Source organism: Mus musculus, chromosome 10, assembly GCF_000001635.26.
Source record: "Mus musculus strain C57BL/6J chromosome 10, GRCm38.p6 C57BL/6J".
NCBI classification, from domain to species: Eukaryota; Metazoa; Chordata; class Mammalia; order Rodentia; family Muridae; genus Mus; species Mus musculus.
In genome coordinates this window covers 69,011,559-69,033,930 of record NC_000076.6, presented here as the reverse complement: position 1 = coordinate 69,033,930, position 22,372 = coordinate 69,011,559, and the positions used below count along the sequence as shown (strand labels likewise).

At 42.7% G+C, this 22,372-nt stretch overlaps 1 long non-coding RNA gene across 1 annotated transcript; it reads left to right on the top strand.

The window, feature by feature from the left end:
- Nucleotides 1-42: 42 nt before the first annotated feature.
- On the top strand, nucleotides 43-13,191 carry Gm33035 (predicted gene, 33035). The gene is made up of 4 exons (NR_155866.1): nucleotides 43-302; nucleotides 6,194-6,243; nucleotides 11,693-11,895; nucleotides 11,987-13,191. It is a non-coding gene; the product is annotated as a predicted gene, 33035 (long non-coding RNA).
- Nucleotides 13,192-22,372: the final 9,181 nt, after the last annotated feature.

Here is a 22,372-nt window from a genome sequence, read left to right as displayed (position 1 = left end):
GTTTGTGTAATTTGACAAAGCCTAGCCAGAAGAGACTGTGGTAGACATACATGGACCAAAGCTTCCAAGGATGTAGGTAGATGGCAGGGATATTCTGGATCCCTTTACAAGGATTCATCATCTGAATGAGCAACGTGGCTGAATTTCAGGGCGATGTCCACCTCATGCCAGGTCCAGAAGTCTCTTTATCTTCACCAAAGTCATCCATAGTAAAGGAACCGCGGAGAACACAGTGTTTGGTGCTGGACCAGGACAAAGGACTGAGGAGCATATTTTACACATCAAAGCCGCTTGGCCTCCAGGTTCTCCCAGCATTCCTCAGTCCCTTTCTGGCATACCCTGCCCCCCAACCTTGAACTTTCCACCCCAGGGGCTGGGCTGCCCTTCCCCCAGAGGCTTTCCCTATATAATCCAGACTTTTAAATCTTCCTTCTCTCTTCTCCTTCTCTCAATTCGTGTACGCCCCCCCCCTCCGCCCCCACTCCCCAGCCCTTTTCCCATTGCGACTCCCCTGGCCTCAATTCTTGGGGCCAGTGAACTCTCCTGAGAGCAGCTTCCCAATGAATGTGCTTTAGTATAATCTAATCTGGTTTGAATTGGCTATTTTAACCCGCAACAGAGAAATAACCTACCACACAGTACACAGCCATGTCCTTTCTGGACTTTGCTAGGTGTCCTTCCCACAGGAAGGACTGTGGGATTTGAGCAGAGTCATTGAAGAATCTTCCTGATCCGTGTTTCCCTTGCCTCAGCTGCCCCCAACCCTTCATCAGCCAACTGGTTTGCTGGCCACGCTGTCCCTCCGGGACTCTGTTAAACCGGAAAGGTCAGTGAGGTTAAGAAAAGACAAAGACTTGTTTGAGTTTATTTTATATCCAGCTACTTCACCGAAGCTGTTTATCAGGTTTAGGAGTTCTCTGGTAGAATTTTTAGGGTCACTTATATATACTATCATATCATCTGCAAAAAGTGATATTTTGACTTCCTCTTTTCCAATTTGTATCCCCTTGATCTCCTTTTGTTGTCGAATTGCTCTGGCTAATACTTCAAGTACTATGTTGAAAAGGTAGGGAGAAAGTGGGCAGCCTTGTCTAGTCCCTGATTTTAGTGGGATTGCTTCCAGCTTCTCTCCATTTACTTTGATGTTGGCTACTGGTTTGCTGTAGATTGCTTTTATCATGTTTAGGTATGGGCCTTGAATTCCTGATCTTTCCAAAACTTTTATCATGAATGGGTGTTGGATCTTGTCAAATGCTTTTTCTGCATCTAACGAGATGATCATGTGATTTTTGTCTTTGAGTTTGTTTATATAGTGGATTACATTGATGGATTTTCGTATATTAAACCATCCCTGCATCCCTGGAATAAAACCTACTTGGTCAGGATGGATGATTGCTTTAATGTGTTCTTGGATTCGGTTAGCGAGAATTTTATTTAGGATTTTTGCATCGATATTTATAAGAGAAATTGGTCTGAAGTTCTCTATCTTTGTTGGATCTTTCTGTGGTTTAGGTATCAGAGTAATAGTGGCTTCATAAAATGAGTTGGGTAGAGTACCTTCTACTTCTATTTTGTGAAATAGTTTGTGCAGAATTGGAATTAGATCTTCTTTGAAGGTCTGATAGAACTCTGCACTAAACCCATCTGGTCCTGGGCTTTTTTTGGTTGGGAGACTATTAATAACTGCTTCTATTTCTTTAGGTGATATGGGACTGTTTAGATGGTCAACTTGATCCTGATTCAACTTTGGTACCTGGTATCTGTCCAGAAATTTGTCCATTTCGTCCAGGTTTTCCAGTTTTGTTGAGTATAGCCTTTTGTAGAAGGATCTGATGGTGTTTTGGATTTCTTCAGGATCTGTTGTTATGTCTCCCTTTTCATTTCTGATTTTGTTAATTAGGATTTTGTCCCTGTGCCCTTTAGTGAGTCTAGCTAAGGGTTTATCTATCTTGTTGATTTTCTCAAAGAACCAACTCCTCGTTTGGTTAATTCTTTGAATAGTTCTTCTTGTTTCCACTTGGTTGATTTCACCCCTGAGTTTGATTATTTCCTGCCGTCTACTCCTCTTGGGTGAATTTGCTTCCTTTTTTTCTAGGGCTTTTAGATGTGTTGTCAAGCTGCTAGTATGTGCTGTCTCCCGTTTCTTCTTGGAGGCACTCAGCGCTATGAGTTTCCCTCTTAGAAATGCTTTCATTGTGTCCCATAGGTTTGGGTACGTTGTGGCTTCATTTTCATTAAACTCTAAAAAGTCTTTAATTTCTTTCTTTATTCCTTCCTTGACCAAGGTATCATTGAGAAGAGTGTTATTCAGTTTCCACGTGAATGTTGGCTTTCCATTATTTATGTTGTTATTGAAGATCAGTCTTAGGCCATGGTGGTCTGATAGGATACATGGGACAATTTCAATATTTTTGTATCTATTGAGGCCTGTTTTGTGACCAATTATATGGTCAATTTTGGAGAAGGTCCCGTGAGGTGCTGAGAAGAAGGTATATCCTTTTGTTTTAGGATAAAATGTTCTGTAGATATCTGTCAGGTCCATTTGTTTCATAACTTCTGTTAGTTTCACTGTGTCCCTGTTTAGTTTCTGTTTACACGATCTGTCCTTTGAAGAAAGTGGTGTGTTGAAGTCTCCCACTATTATTGTGTGAGGTGCAATGTATGCTTTGAGCTTTACTAAAGTGTCTCTAATGAATGTGGCTGCCCTTGCATTTGGTGCGTAGATATTCAGAATTGAGAGTTCCTCTTGGAGGATTTTACCTTTGATGAGTATGAAGTGTCCCTCCTTGTCTTTTTTGATAACTTTGGGTTGGAAGTCGATTTTATCCGATATTAAAATGGCTACTCCAGCTTGTTTCTTCAGTCCATTTGCTTGGAAAATTGTTTTCCAGCCTTTCACTCTGAGGTAGTGTCTGTCTTTTTCCCTGAGATGGGTTTCCTGTAAGCAGCAGAATGTTGGGTCCTGTTTGTGTAGCCAGTCTGTTAGTCTATGTCTTTTTATTGGGGAATTGAGTCCATTGATATTAAGAGATATTAAGGAAAAGTAATTGTTGCTCCCTTTTATTTTTGTTGTTAGAGTTGGCATTCTGTTCTTGTGGCTGTCTTCTTTTTGGTTTGTTGAATGATTACTTTCTTGGTTGTTCTAGGGCGTGATTTCCGTCCTTGTATTGCTTCTTTTCTGTTATTATCCTTTGAAGGGCTGGATTCGTGGAAAGATATTGTGTGAACTTGGTTTTGTCGTGGAATACTTTGGTTTCTCCATCTATGGTAATTGAGAGTTTGGCCGGGTATAGTAGCCTGGGCTGGCATTTGTGTTCTCTTAGTGTCTGTATAACATCTGTCCAGGCTCTTCTGGCTTTCATAGTCTCTGGTGAAAAGTCTGGTGTAATTCTGATAGGCCTTCCTTTATATGTTACTTGACCTTTCTCCCTTACTGCTTTTAATATTCTATCTTTATTTAGTGCATTTGTTGTTCTGATTATTATGTGTCGGGAGGAATTTCTTTTCTGGTCCAGTCTATTTGGAGTTCTGTATGCTTCTTGTATGATCATGGGCATCTCTTTTTTTATGTTTGGGAAGTTTTCTTCTATTATTTTGTTGAAGATATTAGCTGGCCCTTTAAGTTGAAAATCTTCATTCTCATCAATTCCTATTATCCGTAGGTTTGGTCTTCTCATTGTGTCCTGGATTACCTGGATGTTTTGAGTTAGGATCCTTTTGCATTTTGTATTTTCTTTGACTGTTGTGTCGATGTTCTCTATGGAATCTTCTGCACCTGAGATTCTCTCTTCCATTTCTTGTATTCTGTTGCTGATGCTCGCGTCTATGTTTCCAGATCTCTTTCCTAGGGTTTCTATCTCCAGTGTTGCCTCGCTTTGGTTTTTCTTTTTTGTGTCTACTTCCCTTTTTAGTTCTAGTATGGTTTTGTTCATTTCCATCACCTGTTTGGATGTGTTTTTCTGTTTTTCTTTAAGGACTTCTACCTGTGTGTGAATTGTGTACACACCCTTGCACACAATAATGTAGCCTAATTGGTTTTCAGTTGTGTTAACTATTCATCTATTAAAGGTAATAGCTTCCAATTTTTGTAGAACTTATTTTGACATAAAAGTATAAATTTATGGTTTTTGATAGGATCGGATCCTTACTACCTTCCTTTCTTTAACAGTTTCTCACTTTACTGTTAGGCTAAGAAGAAAATGTCAAGCTGTCAGATTATATCCATGGAGAGAATTCTCTCCCCTACTGTATTTATGGTGGTGAATTACTGTGCTCTTGTAAAGATGCGATTCAATTGCCTTCTGGTTTTTATTATTGTTGAGAAGCCAGCTGTAAACATTTCTAGGGCTTTTTAAAAGTTAGAGTGCATTTTCTGACTCTTTTGAAGTCTCTTCCTTTGTCTTTGGGTTCCAGTAGTTTTCTGGTCTGTCTGTCCATCTGTCTGTTTGTCTCCTCTCCCCACATAGCTCTATACCTACTGTTGTGAATCTGTCTTGTCCAAGTCATGTCTGTATTCTCTTCTGGTCAACCATTTTCTTTGTGTAGTTCAGGTTGACCTTGAGCTTGCTATGTAGTACAGCTGCCATTTGACCCCTGATCCTCTTCCTTGAACTTGGAGATGATCCTCTGTTAATTTTGGAGGTAGTTGTGTCCAATAGTTTTTTGTTTTTTAAATATAGATGCTTATAATTCTATGCAATGGGTGAATTTTGGACCCTAAATGCTTATGCTAAGAAAGAAAAAAGTCTTCTGTAATTGAAAGGATGACATATTTTCATGATTCTTTATGTATTAAATAGCACACATCTTACTGAGAAGAACATTATTAGCTCTTATGACTTAAAATTCCATAATAGATTTACTTTCACATTCTGTTAGCTCTTAGGACTGAAACAATATCTTTAGACCCCAGTTTTTCTTTCACATTAAGCTACACTTTTCATTTGCTTCAAAGTTCCTAACTTTGGTTTATACTGTAAGTATTTTTTCTACCCTTATCTGATTACAGTCTCCTGAAACAGAGAGCTTCCTCATGTGTTTGTCTGCATTAATTTGGCCTTTTGGAGACTCCTTTCAAGTTAAATTTTTCTTAATGTACTCTGATGACATCATGATGATCAGCCACCGGATACATGAGTATTTGAAGATGTTAAAGAAAGCACAGTTAATTTGTGAGAATGAAGCCAATAAATTATAAAGGGTAATGTTAAAGACATAGGCGTAATGGAGGCATGGCGGTGAATGCCAAATGTTTCCAAAGGTTTGCTTGCTATTACCACTGATAATGGATGAGAACCTTATAATTTAAAAAACAAACTGATTTCTCTGTGTGTGTGTGTGTGTGTGCACATGTGCACACATGTTTTCTTAAGTTACTGACCAGCAATGGTACTGAGAAGTCCCACTTCCAATGAACTGTCAGATGCCAACGTCCAGAAATCCACAGTTGGTTCCAATAAGCTTTTTCTGTGCCTTACCACATCTCCGGTTTGTATTTCTGATTAAACTTATGCCTTGCTTCCTGTTTGGGAGCCAATCGAGGTGGAAATCCGCACTGACTGAACTTGTGGCTCTTCTTCATTCACTCTTCCTTCAACCAGCCTCTTAGGTTCCCATCCCTCCGGGCAGTCTGTTTGGTTCGGGACCCTCTCCACTCTCATGGGCTCCCTATCGCCCGCTCTCCCTAGTGTCAGTTTTCACTGACTTCCACGGAGCTGTCTGGATTGAGGGTTGCTTATCAACACGTTCCAGGTCTACGATGTCAAGAGCCACTATCCTCGCTCATTTTCTCTGTCCCTTGTTCTAGGATTGCTTTAAAATTAAACATTTTTTTTCGGGGGCGGGGGATTTAGGATGTCAGAGGAACTAAATCTTTGTTAAGCCACCTTGTACCTGGAACCCAACTGGTTTTCTTTTTGAAACTGTCTCTAATATGCCATTTGATAGCTCATCTACCTGCTTCATTTAATATGGTATAGTAGTTGATTTGGGAGATGAATTTACTTGGGTTTGTTAGTGTTGCAGACAGCGGTATAGAGGAGAAAGGCTCATTCTTGTGGGAGCGAGAACAACAAAAAAAAAGAGTTTACATTCCATCTACTGCCAACATCTACTCTGAGACATTGTCGAAAATAATTGAGACTTCTCATAGGTGAGAGAGATTTACAACGCCGTCTATAACGTTTTATTGCAGAGACAAATGCCTGTACAATTCAGAGGATGGAGTCTCCTGGCAGACTACAGGTAAATTACTTTGGAATTTCAATGGCTTCCTTAATATTTACCTACCAGTTTTTGCCTAAGCCAAAGCTTTCAAGCCCTGGCTCCTGCCAGTTTGTCTAACTAAATATATTCCTTGCCTCCTCGTCAACCTAAACAAAAGCTAGTTGCTGTGCACGCTCTCTTGGGTTAGCTTATCGTTTTGATATTCTAAAAAAGGGAACTGCAGGCCCCATATGCTCTGAACCGAAATGGCTGTAAATAACCATAAAACTTAAAGCCAGGATTTACCACAACATGTGGCTTCCCATTAAGGTTTGATGTGGATCCTTTAAACTGAAAATATTTGAGAGGCTGGTTTCTTGTCCCCTGAAGCTGCTTTCTAAGGTTCCCCACCTACTGGCCCACCTACTTGATGATTTAATTAACCATAGCCGTCAGTCAAAGGCTTCTGTTAGGTTCCAGCCGAAGCTTGAGGAGAATATGAGGCTGTTCTTTGAAACCTACGTGTGTGGAGAGGACAGGGACTCCCAGGTCCCTTTGGTGGCTGCCCCCACTAGGATGGAAATACACGGTCTGGATAGTCCCTGGCAAGGCTGGGTCTTGCACCCAGATTTCAGGTTCAAAAGATATGGCCAATGGGATTAGCATACTTACTAAGCAGGCAACATGGACCAGGTTCTGTTGCTAATGAGATCAACACTGCTTTAACACGATTCTTCACAAACCAGATTCAGATCTTAGATTCAGCTAACAACCATCTTCTTTAAATATTGAATCCTTAGGATTTTGCACATATATTTATTTAAGTGTCCATCAATGGGCGAATGAGTACGGAAATGTGACATAAATCCGTGATGAGGCCTCATTCTGCCATTCATTCTTTAACAGCGATGAAATGGACAATCACTGTGGAAAGGAAGGAAGTCCAGATTCAGAGAGACAGATATTGAATGCTTCTTCTCAGATGTGCATCCCAAATCTTGCATGGAAACATAGCACCGTCCATGTGTTTCTATGACGTAAAGGCAGAAGGGGACAGGGAAGTAATGAGGTCATCAGGAGTAAAGGAAACGGGGGCTCAGGGAGAGTATGGGCAGAATTGTCAGACTGCTTTATACGCTTGAAAGGAATTATCTTTATGAAATTCAGTGCTATGTTCAAAGGACAGATGGCAGTGAAAATTTCCTAGGAAGAAGTTCATTGATCCTGTGACACCAACCCACTTAAAAGAGGCATTGTGGGTATTAAGATGCACTTGGGTGAGATTTCACACGGATACATTAGCTCTGTGTATTGAAACTCTTCTCTTGGTTGTAGGGTATGACAGAGGCTCAGGAATTTCCATACAGATGAGACAATGGTTGCATGTTCAAAAACTAATTTAGAGAAGAGATTAAAATCTAGATTTTCCTTTGTAGTTTTGGCTCCACCAGGATAACAGAAAGTGCACATTAACTCTGAGCTAGCAACACAAACAACATGGAGTTGAAGTAGGAAGGGGATGTGTTGGGGGCGTGGGGATGGCTCATAGAGGGAAGTGGGAGTGGATAGGATCATGCATATTTCATTGTACACTTGTGTGAAATCCTAAAGAAAAAAAAATACCATGTTAAAATAAATAAAAATAAGGAAAAACATACTGCATGTGGTATTAAAACAGAAAGAGATCCTAAGGGGGCAGCAGAGTGGATGAGGGGAGGAAGTTGAAGAGTCATGAATTGACAAAATGAATCCCAGTCCTTTGTATGCTAATATACAGGCAAGACCTTACCAAAGAGGAGGAGGAGGAGGGGGAGGAAAAGGAGGAGAAGGAGGAGCAAGAGGAGGAGCAAGAGAAAGAGAAAGGAGAAGGGGAGGAGGGGGAGCAGGAGAAGGAAGGGGAAGGGTAGGAGAAGGAGCAGGAGGAGGAGCAGGAGCAAGAGGAGAAGGAAGAGGAGGAGGAAGCTGAGAAAGAATGGGGGGGGGTGGAAAGAGGACAAAAGACAAAATGAACCCACTGAATTGTTCTAGATTTCCATTCTTTCTAGAGAGTTTGTGTGTAGCAATAAAGACAGTTCTTTCTTCTCCAGAAAGCATTTCTTTTACAGTTTAAGTTAGTGTCTAACCTATTATATAATTAAAAATTAGATAAGTTTTTAACAAAGTGTATTTTGTGGTTTCCTGCCTCTGTCTTGCTCTCACCCCTCTATCCTTGTTCAGTCTCAGCTGCCCATTCTGACGCTCTCTCTCCCTCTCCTTCCATGTGTCCTCTCATTCTTCCTCCATCCTTCCTCATTGTAGAATATCACTCTCTCCTGGTCCCCTTTTTTGACATTTAGACTTCACCCAGACTTATATCTGATTACCTACATACGTACACATAACAAGATGTGGTTGACACATGGGAAAAGACATTTGGTTGTTTTCTTTCTCTCAGGGATTTGGAACTATCAGCTTTCCTGAAATTTTTATTTTTCTTTGCAGTTAAATACTATCCCTTTGTGTATCTGTAGCACACATGTATCTTTAGCTGTTGCTGGATAACATGGCTGCTCTTTGTCCCTTGCTGTCAGGAATAGAGCAGTAATTAATACGGATGTGTGAGTGTCTGTGGTGTCATCTGGAGTCCTTAGGGTATATGCCTAGTAGTGGAATATCTGGCATATACAGAGATATTTTTACATTTCACTTGTTGTACAGAATGGTGTGATGGGGTTGGTAGAAACTCAACATGGCTATCTCCTTGTTGTACAGAATGGTGTGATGGGGTTGGTAGAAACTCAACATGGCTACCTCGACTCCTGCTCCAAAGCAAGGGGCTTCTATGGTTGGAGAAGAAGACAGCTTGTGGTGAAGGGCTAGGCCTAGATGGATGTGGGCTTGTTTTGTACCCAGTATATGACTTGGGCAAGGTCAGCGATGTCAGTGAGCCCCAGAGTTCTCATTTGTAAGTGAAGCACTGGGATATTATGAGATAGATACACTTCCATACAAGACCCCTGTCCCAACTCCAATAGGTTAACTACTTCACAATGCTCACAAAAGTAAAGGATGATGAAATATTGATTTTTTTGGGGGGGGGTGCTATTCCCTACTAAAGACTTTACGGCTCTTAGCCAGGGCCTGCTGACATTTATGAGCGGAGTGTGTATGAACAGAATAATTGAGTCAGTGAAATGGACACTTCTCCAGCCCTGGAGCCCACGCTACACGTGCTCTGGTTTCCACTTGTCCACTCTCTGTCTCACACTTCTCCAGATGTTCACTCCTTCAGGAGTCTCTGAGATGAAACAGTTATGGTCTTCAGGCAACCCGTTGAACCTTTCCTTTTTCTATATGAAGGAGTTGAGATACAGATAAAGCAGTTCCATGCTTGAAAGCATGAGATCAGGATAAAGAATTCTATGCATAAAAGCCTGGGCTTTTACTCTTTTATTGCTTAAGCAGGTCACAGAACCCAACATTCCAGCCACCGTTTCCACTCACTGTGTGCATCCTCCTCATTTGGCTTAATCTGTCTCCTCCAGGAATAGAGAAAACTGAAGGAAGTCCCCCTCACCCCACCCAATAACTCTGTGAGACTTCCAAGTCTCTGTGGCCTACAGAAACAAAGCAAAAAGACAAACATCCATGAGAACGTCACTGTCGAAATCCACACTCATGAGCCTCTGAAAAACCCAAGATATCCTGGATAAGAGCTTGGTCAGTGGTTTTCTGTAGGTCCCAGCCAAGCCTTATGACTTCCGTGATCATAACTCACAGCCTGGGTCCAGATGTCAGAATCCGGTGAAGTCTTGGCCCTTTTCTTCCCTGGAGTCACAAAGTCACAAGTCACTCTTCTCTGTCTCTGTCTCTGTCTCTGTCTCTGTCTCTGTCTCTGTCTCTGTCTCTGTCTCTGTCTCTCTCTCTCTCTCTCTCTCTCTCTCTCTGTCTCTCTCTGTCTGTCTGTCTCTCTCTTTGGTTATTTTCTTTCTTTACATTTCAAATGCTATCCCCTTTCCCAGTCTCCCCCACTCCTGGAAATCCCCTATCCCATCCCTCCTCCCCCTGCTTCTATGAGGGTGTTCCTCCACTCACCCACCCACTCCTGCCTCTCCACCCTCGAATTCTCCTATGCTGAGGAATCTATCTAGCCTTCATAGGACCAAGGACCTCTCTTCTCATTGATGAAGACCATTCTCTGCTAAGTACGCTGCTGGAGTAATGGCTTCCTCCATGTGTACTCCTTGGTTGGTGGCTTAGTGCCTGGGAGCTCTGGGGGGCGGGTTCTGCTTGGTTGATACTGTTGTTCTTCCTATGGGGCTGCAAACCCCTTCAGCTCCTTCAGTCCTTTCTCTAACTCCTCCATCGGGGACCTGGCACTCATTCCAATGGTTGGCTGTGAGCATCCACCTCTGTATTTGTAAGGCTCTGGCAGAGCCTCTAAGGAGACAGCTATATCAGGCTTCTTTTAGCAAACAACAAGTCACTCTTCTTAAATACTTAACCAGAATGATCTCAGATCATAGGATTTCCCAGCCAAACTGTTGAATCTCTGAAGCAAAGACTGGAAATAGCAAAGATCTTCTTCCTAAGCACAACGATGGAGGGTGTGGAGCCCAGACACTGAACTCTGTGCCCCTTTCCCATCATGCATTGTAAAACTGTGCCTGACAAAGACTTTGCCACTCATGCAGAAGGAGATGCTCCTAGGGAAGTGACATCAGGACCAGCACTTTACATTCTCCCACACATTCTGATATAGGTGACATCTACACACCAAGGGTGTATTCAAAATCTACCACGAAGCTGGAAGTGTGGTGCACACTTAATTAGCAGTCTTTGCCTTTAGGAATTCACACTTAGAACAGCCTTAGCTGAACAGAGGTTGGCTATAATGGAATCATGTGATAGAGAAGAGATAGAGGTACCAAAGCAATTACATCACCAAGTGAGAAAGATGAGTTCACATGAGATGCAATGAAGTAGAGACACCTAGGTTTATTTCCTTCTCACATAAACAAGGTTTGGAGGTGGATGGTCCTAAATGACTGGTGTCTTTACAGTCACTGGGATTCAGGGTAAAGACTAGCATGTCCACCTTTCTTTAAGGATGCTTCTTACTTAACACAGTACTTATGTCTATACACCGTCCACCATAACTTAGCTATATGTAGCTGCAAAGGAGTCTGGAAAGACACCCAGTAGCTGAAAACTAGTGGTTCATTAAATGGAAATTAAGGACAGTTGTTGGGAGAATAATGTGTGTGTTTCTGTTATTGTTGCTGTTGTTACTTTGTTTCTCTCCAATTTAAGAAGTTCAGGATGGGAAAGAGAAGAATATTTCTGAAAGCTTTCCCCAGGGGAGGGAACCCTTGAACTGAGTCTCAGGGGAAGGAGGGGACTGGAGTGGAGAATTGGAAATCCATATGTAATAAATGCAGTGTTTGCTTTGGAGCTCTCTGGCTCAAGGGAGGAGAGCAGCTACTCGTGGTAGATTTCTCTGTTGCAGATCAAGGGATTAAGAGGACCACCAGACAATGTACCCAGTGTGGGAGCTACTTTGTCTAACCACATACATCTTTCTGCTAATGTCTGGATCATCACATGAAGCCGACTGGAGTGAGACATAATTAGAAAATAGATCCATCACCACACTGTCAATCTACATTAAATAGGATAATCGCTTGTTGAATGAGAAAAGATATCCAGAAGGTTAGCTAATCTTGGATTCTGATTATGATAAGTAGTGCATGTAAGACAGTAATCCCTGAGACCACTTACACACATGCCCACTTACTAACAGGTATCATCGCAGCATAACGTCCTGCATAAAATCATGAAATGATTCGTTCGGGAGCACATAGCCTGTGATAGCCGGATAGCAGCGTCACCATCACACAGAATCGCCAGGCGTGCTTCCCAGAACGTGGCCACTGGTGGACTTGATCTTCCAGTCACAGGTTTCCTCTCATCAGCTCCGTATTTTGCAGAGGAGAAAAGGAAGCAGGAGAAGCTCAATAATTTGCTCCGAGTTGGTGACCAAAGAACAAGGAAGTGTGGACAGGAAGTCAAACTCGTATACGAAAGGGAACGGAGCGCAGGGTTGACCTCCAGGACCACAACTAACCTGAGCTGGATCCTTGCGAAAATCACTCCATCCCTGCTCCTCAGCGATCCACTGTTCCTATGACTGAGTGTGGAGCTAGCTGTGTGTGTAAGATGGTTAGTCTGAGCTAGCACAGGGTGAGTAAGCGCTCACTAGTTAAAGGTTTAACAAGAGTAAGCCACTGGTTGCCAACACTACCTGGTATCTGATACTTAACCAAAACACCTCGAGCGGAAGACTGAAAGCTATTTATGACATGGCATTACATTCTCCCGTTCTTCCGCCCATTTGCCCCAATCCCCTCGAGGTCTGTCTCAGTGTGTTGTCAAGGATGAGCTGCTTTGTATGGCCATCTGCCACCGCGCCGTGCGACAGCGAACGACATCCTCCAAAAAATGTTTACAAATGCTTCTTACATTGCTGCAGTATATTTTTTTCACTAAGCCGAGGCCTCTCCATTGAAAAATTATTTTAATCATCGCCAACTGAATTATACAAGAAGAAAGCATGGAGGGATAGCACTTAGAGGCTCAATGTACATTAATTGCCTCAGCTAATGAAAGAAACATGACTTAGCTGATGCACACAACATGAATCCTAAGATGCACGGACAATTGAGCGTGGTAATAAAACAAGTATTAGAGTGTTAAATCCAAAACCCTCATTACGCCGCATGCAGCAAAACCGACCGTGTACCTGCTGTTCTGAAAGCATTTCCTCCTCTTGACACTGAAAGTTAATTATAGAACCAGGCATCGAGTTGTGTCACGTGACATGCGGCTGGGGACCTTCAAAAAACCCTGCAATATTATATCAGATAACTTTTGTTTTTTGTTTTTTTAGCTTATAAAAGAAGTACATTGGTCAAGCTGATATTTAGTTTGCCTTGATATTCCATAGGCAATTTTAATTAAAATATGAATTATTTATACATACACACACTTTATTTCACTTACTCTGGATCTTGCTTTGTCTCTCTTGGCTCTGTAAACTAGTGAATTATTAACTCAAGGATAATTTGTGTCCCCGCGCTTAAGAGGGTATGCATTGATTTCTTTGTCTTTTCACTTTATGAACCCTGAAGTAAAGATGGTAAAGTCATGATGTTTAAGAGATGGGAAGCAGAGTCTTCTTTGACTGCTGGGCTAGAGTCTCAGAACACAGAGATGACAGGGAAAGGAGGGACAGGCAGAGCTGTAGTCTTCGCTTCAGAAAGCAGAAGCAGGACCCTCTGAGGGACAGTACCACACTGTGAGTGTAATGCGTTGTAAGCCCCACCCTGCCCCTGGTAGACACACTGAGGGCATGGGTGACAAGAAGAGAATAAAAAATTGCTTATTCTAGAGTATGTCTAGAATATTGTCTCTAGAATTGTCCTATGTCTAGAATAAAGCATTTGGCTTATTCCAAGTTAACTGCCTTTCTAGATGAAAAAAAAAATCTGTCTTTTCTGGAAAATAAATATGGAAGGCTAATTTGTGTGCTGGTGCATGTGTGAATGTATGTGTTCTTACATATGTGTGTGTACCAGCATGTGCAGAGCAGCTGGCAACCTTGGCTATCACTGTCAGGGGCCATCCACTTTGTTTTGAAACAGGGTCTCTCATTGACCTAGAGCCCAGAAGTAGGCAGGGCTGGCTGGCCAAGGAGTCCCAGGAAGCTACCTCTCTTTGCCTCCCCAGCACTGGGATCACAAGCATTTGCCATGTTTCTTCCTCCTCCTTTTCCTCTCCCTCCTCCTTCTCCTCCTTCTCCTCCTCCTTCTCCTCCTTCTCCTCCTTCTCCTCCTTCTCCTCCTTCTCCTCCTTCTCCTCCTTCTCCTCCTTCTCCTCCTTCTCCTCCTTCTCCTCCTTCTCCTCCTTCTCCTCCTTCTCCTCCTTCTCCTCCTTCTCCTCCTTCTCCTCCTTCTCCTTTGATTTATTTATTATTATATCTAAGTACACTGTAGCTGTCTTCAGACACACCAGAAAAGGGCATCAGATCTCATTATGGATGGTTGTGAGCCACCATGTGGTTGCTGGGATTTGAACTCAGGACCTTCGGAAGAGCAGTCAGCGTTCTTAACTACTGAGCCATCTCTCCAGCCCACCATGTTTCTTTCTAAAGTGGGTTTTAAGGAGTCAGGTTCAGATCCTCGTGCTTGCAAGGTAAGTAATTACTTTACTTGGTGAGCTCCAATTGCTCCAATTTCAGTTTTCTCTCTCTCTCTCTCTCTCTTACTTTATACACCATGTAATTAATTATTCCCCAGTAAATCCTGATTATGTATACATGCAAATAAATTGCTTTTGTTTGCTTCCCAGATCTATAAATTGACAATTTTCACACAATGATCATAAAAGTTCAGATTAAAGTAAATCTTTGAAGTAATTTTTTTAAGGTTGGTCAAATTGTTCTTTATGTGGTTGGAGAGGCAGTTTAGTGTTTGAGAGCTCTTGCTTCAATTTTAGAGGAATGGGAGTTCAGTACTCCTGTGGAGGCCATGCGTGGAAGCCATGATCTCTGGCCAGCCAACGTACCCTACTTCTGAAATCAAGATCAGTTAGGGACCCTGTCTCAAGACAAGAAGGACAGAACTTGAGGATGTCAGCAAGGTGGCCAGGCGACCTTCACAAGTTCCCATGCCCTGTGAATCACAACCACCTGTAAGTCCTGTCTGAGGAGACTCAATACCCTTTGTCCTTCATGGGCACCTGTACACATATGTCACACACACACACACACACACACACACACACACACACACACACACACACATATCCATGAATAGAAATAAAACAGATCTGCTTTAGGAAAGTTGTTCTCTAACTGGCAACATTTTGAGAACTCATTATAGAGCAGTCTATGGTGAGTTAAAAACAACATACCTACGTTTAAATATAAAAACCTACTTCAACTAGCATGTGTATAGTGTTTTTGCCGATTTTATTTTATTTTCCTATTTTTTTGGGCCAGTCTGTTTAAAGGCACTACTGGGAAGCTAAGTCAGCAGAGGCCATTCTTCAACAGATATTATGAGTCGGAACTCCAGGATCCCAGTGATCCATATTTTGGGGTGTTTTACATAGAGGTTGGTTAGAGGGAATGAATGAATGAATGAATGAATGAGAAGATTGAGTCAAGGAACAGGACATGGCTTCATCCCATCCAAAACATACCCAAGCTCCCTGCAGCCCAGCTGTGCCAGGAAGCCTTTAACATGACCTTCAGATGCGTTCCAGCAGGATTCCTGACATCCTCTGTGAGCCTGGTGCATCTGTAGCTCTTGCTTTCCAAAGGATTTTGAGACAGATTACCTGAAAGCAATATAAGAGGCAAGAGGCGTTGATCTTCCCAGATTAAACCGTTTTACTCATTATTTGTCATTCAGCCTTGCCCCAGATCTCAGCCTTAATCAACCCGAAGCTTGATCAGGGAGGCAGAAGGGAAAAAAAGCCAATATAAGTCCAGAAAGATAAATGTGACCATAGGGTGAGATTAGCAAGTTCGGAAGAAGAGTCCGAGCACCTCAGTTATCATGAGGCATGAGGATGGGTGTCAGAGCTGAGACCTGAGAAGGAAGGAAGCTGGAGATGAGTTGGCCAAAGTATGTGTGTGTGTGCATGTGCATGTATTTGTGTGTGTGTTTGTGTATGTGTGTGTTTGTGTGTATATGTGTGTATGTGTGTTTGTGCATGTGTGTATGTGTGTGTGCATTTGTGTGTGCATGTGTGTATTTGTGTGTGCTTGTGTGCTTATGTGTGTGTTTGTGAGTGCATGGGTGTTTGTGTGTGTGCTTGTGTGTGTGTTTGTAGGGTGTACTGAGAAGTCAAAGAGCCATGAAGCTGGGGTAAAAGGATGGTGGGAAATGTGGATAAGAGTCTAGAAGTTTAAAGAATTTTCAAGATCCATTTTCAGGTCTCTGGAGGCATAGACTATAATAGATTGATTAAATGATCAAGAATAATGGCTTCTTGGAAAGTCTGTGTTTTAGCGTTTTCAGTTTTTAAGTATTCTTTTGCAGTTTCACACGTGTATGTCATGGACTCTGACCCTATCTCCTCCATTATCCTCTCTTGTCCCCTCCCCCCATTGCCTGAACCCCCTTCTTCCTTTTGGAGGACAAGGATGGATTTTCCAGCTGATAGTGTAAGCCATCCATGCTTCAGGCTGTCTCTAGAGAGATTAAAACTCCTCTCCTCCAGCAACAAAACCCCATGATCTAGGGCTTTATTTTCATTGGGAGGAAAAGGAGAGGAGGGGTTTCCCCCGGGCACTTTAGAATGGGTTGCTTACTGTACATTTTTACTTTGATAAACATTTACATATATAGCAGAGCAACAAGAGCAGTTTGAGAAATTACCTAAGATTTCACCCAGATTCACCAATAATTACCTCTTACCCATTTGCAATTGTTTTTTCTCTCTCTCTCTCTCTCTCTCTCTCTCTCTCTCTCTCTCTCTCTCTCTCTCTCTCCCCTCTCTCTCTCTCTCTCTAGGGGTAACTTTGAGATTCCATACTTCATAGTTTTATATGCTTTGGTTCATAATCTGAAAGAATCTCATTCTTATCTCTCACCCTGAGATGACTGGCATCTGACAGAGAACAAGTCATCAATGGTCCAAGTCTTCATGGGTTTTTTTTTTTTCCCAGGGTAGGACCCGACTCAGACTCATAGATCACACTTCCTCATCACTGTAACTTTAAAAACCACCTCTTTTTAACCAGCTCTTTGACTCTCCTTTGTCCTCTTGACCTTGACCCCCAAGAAGAGCACAAGCCAGTTTTCCTATAGAACGTTCCTTACTTTGGGGTTATTGAATGTTTCCTTATGGTTACACCAGTGCTGTAAGAAGACTGGAGATTGAGTTGTGTCCCCTTGATGTACTATGGGAGGTGAAGCCATATGGGTTTGTCCCGATGTGCGTTACAAGTTTAGTTAATGCTGTTAACCTGTAGAGGGTTTACCGGCTTCCATCATTGTCACAGCAGCAAATTTCCCTTTGTAATTAACAAGCATTTTCTGGGAGATACTTCCAGACTAAGTGAACAACACGTTCCTTATCCCAAGTTCATTCTGTACCATGGGCATCCACAGATGATTTTCTAATCCATCTTTGCATTTGCATTCTTACTCTTCATCTATATAACTCCTAGGAAGACTGTCTGGCTTCTCCCATTCATCCACTCATTTGCTTATATCAATGTGGCTCATGGGTTTGTTAGAGAATCCGGGTACCAGTTTCCCATGTCATCATTTCTTGTGTGGTTTCAACTATCTATCACATCTAATCTTCAACACTGAGAATGCTTATCCAGAATGTTTGCATATTTAGAAGCAGGAAGAAACGAGCCGGTTTTTAAAGCAGGGTTTGGTAGGGCGAGGGACAATCTTGAAGAAGAATCTGTGGAGACAGTTGGAGACAGGTCTGAACCTGAGTCATTTCTACCAAGTAACAGCTGCTGTTAACTTACTGTTGTTTCCAACTGGTAGAAATGAGGAGAGGTTACAGTTGTTGGTTCTACATGGGAGTTGGGGTTTCATTTATTATTATTATGTGGGTGTGCACAGGTGTGAGAATGTTCCTGTGCATGCAAGTGTGTGAGCATATCTCTTGTACATGTGTGTGAGTGTCTCTATATATGCAGGTGTGTATACAATGTGCAGAGGTGTGAGTGTTTCTATAGGTATTGGTATGTGAGTGTTCCTGTATGTGCATGTCTTAATTAGGGTTTCATTCCTGCGAAGAGACACCATGACCATGACAACTCTTATAAAGGCAACCATTTAATGTGGATGGCTTATAGTTCAGAGGTTCAGTCCACTATCATCATAGCAGTTAGCATGGTGATGTCCAGGCAGTCATGGTGCTGGAAAAGGAGCTGAGAGTTCTTGATTTAAAGGCAACTTGGAGAGACAGACTTTCTTAGGCAGCTAGGAGAAAACTCTTTTCTATATTGGATGGAGGCTGAGCACAGGAAGAGCCATCCAAAGTCCACCCCCATAGTGACACACTTCCTCCAACAAGGCCACACCTTGTAACAGTGCCACTCCTTATGGGCCAAGCATGTTCAAACCACTACAATGCTGGTGTGTGAATAGTATGTTCCCATATACACAGGCATATGCACACACTGGTGGAGGCCAGGAGTCAGCTTTGGAATAGCTCCTCAGGAGATGGAGATGCTCATCCTGATTTTTGAAATAGGGTCCTTCCCTGGGACCTGGGATTTGGTAACAAGACTAAACTGTCTGGATACAGAGCTCTGGGGCCCTCCTGTTTCTATCTTTGCAGCGTTGGGATTACTAGTACACCCTACTGTGCCTGGCTCATTTTGTGTGTTCAGGAGATCAAAGCCAGGTTCTCCTGCATGTGTGGCAAGCATTTTACCCACAAACCCATCTCCCCAACCAGGATTAAGGATTTTATATTCACATACGACTTCCATTTTCTCTGTGAGGCAGGCCTTCAGCTCTGCTGTCTTCTGGAAGATGAGGAGCCCACAGCCAACATTTTGCCCCCGGTTTGGAGAGATTGAAGATTAAACTCTCACTATTCCAGCACCATGAGTATCAGGTTTTATAGTAAGGATCTCAGACATGATGATAAATCCCAGGGCACAGCTCTCTGAAAAAGTCCTTTCTCAAGAAGTTTTCTGAGCAGTTCAGCTGTCGGGTTAGATGGTAAAGCGCTTTCCAGACACCATGGCCGAGCTCCTGTTTAGGGATCATTAGGGACATCCCCGCTTGCCTGCATCTGCTGTAAATGTGTCTAATCATGGAAGTCCTGGAGAGGGTAAAGTTGAGAAGGACTCTGTAGACTGAGCTGCCTTTTCTTTCCTGTGGTCACTTAGAGCTGACTATGATTGCAGATTCAGGAGGCAGTGTCCCAGGAGATTGCAATTTACTTTTTAGTCTGTGGTAAGAGAAAAAGCATTTGAAAGTATGGGGTCCCCAGAATGCTTCCCCACCGGACCACTGGCTACTTGCTTCTTATCTTTGAAGAAGGTACAGGCAGTATTGGATGAGCCAATTCTGTACACTTTGGGGCCCAATACATCAGCAGCGAAGAAAAGCTTCCCTCTTTGAAGGGAACAGTAATTGCAGAAAATAATGCTTTGTCTCAAACTAGCCCCAAGGTTGCTCTCAGAAAGTCATAGAACTCAGAGGAGAGGTGTCAAGACCCGGGTCGGCAGGAAGAACACTTCTAAGGCGACCGAGTCAAATTTAGATCTGAGGGGAAGAGTTTTCCTTTCATCTAGAAAGACAAGGGTTAGCTCCTGAGACAAATATTTTGGTGAAGCATATCTGTGGCGATTGTTGTTGTTGTTATTGTTCATCTGAGAGGTTTTTGCACAGAAAGAATCCATAAGTCAGATGTTTGACGTTCCTTGTTCCCACCCTGTGATCTCCTCACGTCCCCCACAAAGTCACTAGCATCCATGTACCTGTCTCTTTCTGTGAGACTTTTGTAATACAATCCTCCCAACAATGCAGCAGAAACATCGCTGTGCCTTGGAAAGACCACGCAGCCAGCCAGTCATCTTCCATATCACCCTAAGCGATGAGTACGGCTTTATAAAGTGGGTTATATTAACACCGTACTCTTTCTTTCAAAATTAAATTCAGACCCAAATCAGCTTCCGGCAGCCAGCTGGCAGGAGTGTTGCTCTCGGTCTTTATGTAGCTGCTCCTGACCCTGTTTGGAACTAATAGAGAAATGAGCATCAGTCTAAGCACATAGGGCCACTTGGTGTTGGCCGATCTGGGTTCCTCTGCCTTGCTTGCCCCTGGAGGGGTTCCTGGCCACACAGCCAGAGCCTCTCTCCACTGAGATCCTTCTCTGGAAGGCTCACTTTGAGTCTATCCTATTCTGGGCACAGAGGGAATTCTTTCTCCATTGGTTTTCTTCTCTCATTTTGCTCTTTACAAATGTATTTATCTTTGCCAGGGATGGTGGAATATGCCTTTAATCTAAGTACTTGGAAGGCAGAGGGAGGCAGTTCTCTCAAAGAATTTGAGGCCAGCCTGGTCTTTAAGGTGAGTTCCTGAATAGATAGAGTTACACAGAGAAACCCTGTCTCAAAAATTATTTATTTTTATAGATGGATATAAAAGTGTTTGTGAGGGGTGAGTATGTTCTCATATGTGCAGTATCATTAGGAACCAGAGGATGGCATCTGATCCCCTGGAACTAGAGTTGCAGGTGACTGAGAGTGCCCCCCAACTCCCCAAAATGGATGCTGGGAATTGAACTTGGATGTTTTGTAATGTGGTGCATATTCTTAGCAGTTGAGCCATCTCTCTTACCTGACTCCTTTTGATTCCTAAGTGATACTTGCAAACTCTCTTTTCCATTGTTCAGTAGCACTTTAAATTTAGGAAAAATGGGAGGTGTGTTCTTAAGCTACTCAGCAGTAATATTTAAAACTTAGATTAATAAAAATTGTCAGTACAAATATGCCATGTGCAGTGTTTGGAACATCATTATACACACAAAAAAACGTTTCAAAGTTTTTCTCCCTTTTTCAACTTAACATTGAACTAAGGACCTCCTGGGAAGGTGGCCCTACCACTGAGCTAATACTCCCCAGCCATTTTGGCCCTTTTCATTCTGAGGCACAGTCTCACTCATCTGCTTAGGCAAAATGTAAACTGGTGATTCCTCTGCCTCAGCCAATGTAAATGTTGAAGACACAGATTTCTGTTACACAGGTCCAGCTAACTAACTGTTTATCTAAAATTTATATTTAACCAGGCAATCTGTATTTCACCTGGAAACCTCCCTCTAAGGCAGTGGTTCTCAACCTTTCTCATGCTGTGACCTCTTAATACAGTTCCTCACGCTGTGGTGGACCTCCATCCCCCCACCACCATAAAATTACTTCATTGGTAGTTCATAACTGGAACCTTGTTACTGTGACAAATCATAATATACATTTCTGATACGTGGGAGATCTGATATGTGACCTCCAAAGGGGTCAAGACCTGCAGGTTGAGAACCACAGCTCTAAGGTTTTCTGGTTTGGAAAAACCCAGGAGTGGAAGCTGTGGGTGAACCTGGGGCTTTTGTGTGACAGTATTGATGATGTTTTCAGACACAGAGAGGAGTGAGAGGGAACCAGAGGAGGGCATCTGTGTCAATAAGACTGTTCTCGGACAGTCAGCCTCGTCACCACTCAGACTCCAGGTTCCGAGAAGCTACGTATGTCACCAGGGAGGGCAATGTTGAGGACCTTTCCCTGACTAGAGTTTAAGATGAGAAGCTGAACCTAGGAGAGAGTGGAAGTCTGCAGGCTGAGCCAGGGAGTAGAAGAAGTGAAGACACATGGGAATGTTGCACTTCATGTCACGAGTTGTGTCACTCAGGCACACACTCATATATGTGCCCACATACTCCCACATATCACACACGTGTACAATGCACACAACACACATGCATGTATGCATACACATGTACACACTCATGCCCACACGCCATGCTGTACATGTATATATGTATATATGTGTGCATATAGGGTGCTGGGGGTTGAAGATACTATGTGTATTGCTGGCACTATATGATAAAATTTTGACACTCTCCCAAGATAATTTAGATTCCGAATTGAGTGCAATTCTTCAGCCAACTGTGAGCTTGCTGCCTAACAAACATTGCTGGGGTTGAAAAGAATATATTTTAGAAGGCACTTGTTTTCTGTTTTAATGTGTGTGTGTGAATTCATATGTGCACATACATATGCCTTTCTTTCTTTGAATCACATATTACTCCTCGTAGAGTAAATGTGTGTGCACATGTGTATACATATATGTGCACACATATGTGAGCATGTCCTACACATCTTCCACACAACTGCCTTGACAAATACACTCCATTCCTGGGTGATACCCAGAGCTGGTAGGTGTGGCTGACAAAGATGAAGGTGGGGGTGGGGGGCTGCTAAGCATGTGCCTGCCAAGGGCTGAGGATTCTTTCCTGAAAGCTCTGCTCATTCAGCATTTTATCCACTTCACAAAGGAGAGAGGAGGTTAAGTAGCTTCCCCTGGGTCACCTTTAACCTCCAAGTGATCAAGCTGGAATGCCCAACTGGGAAGTTCGCAGACCT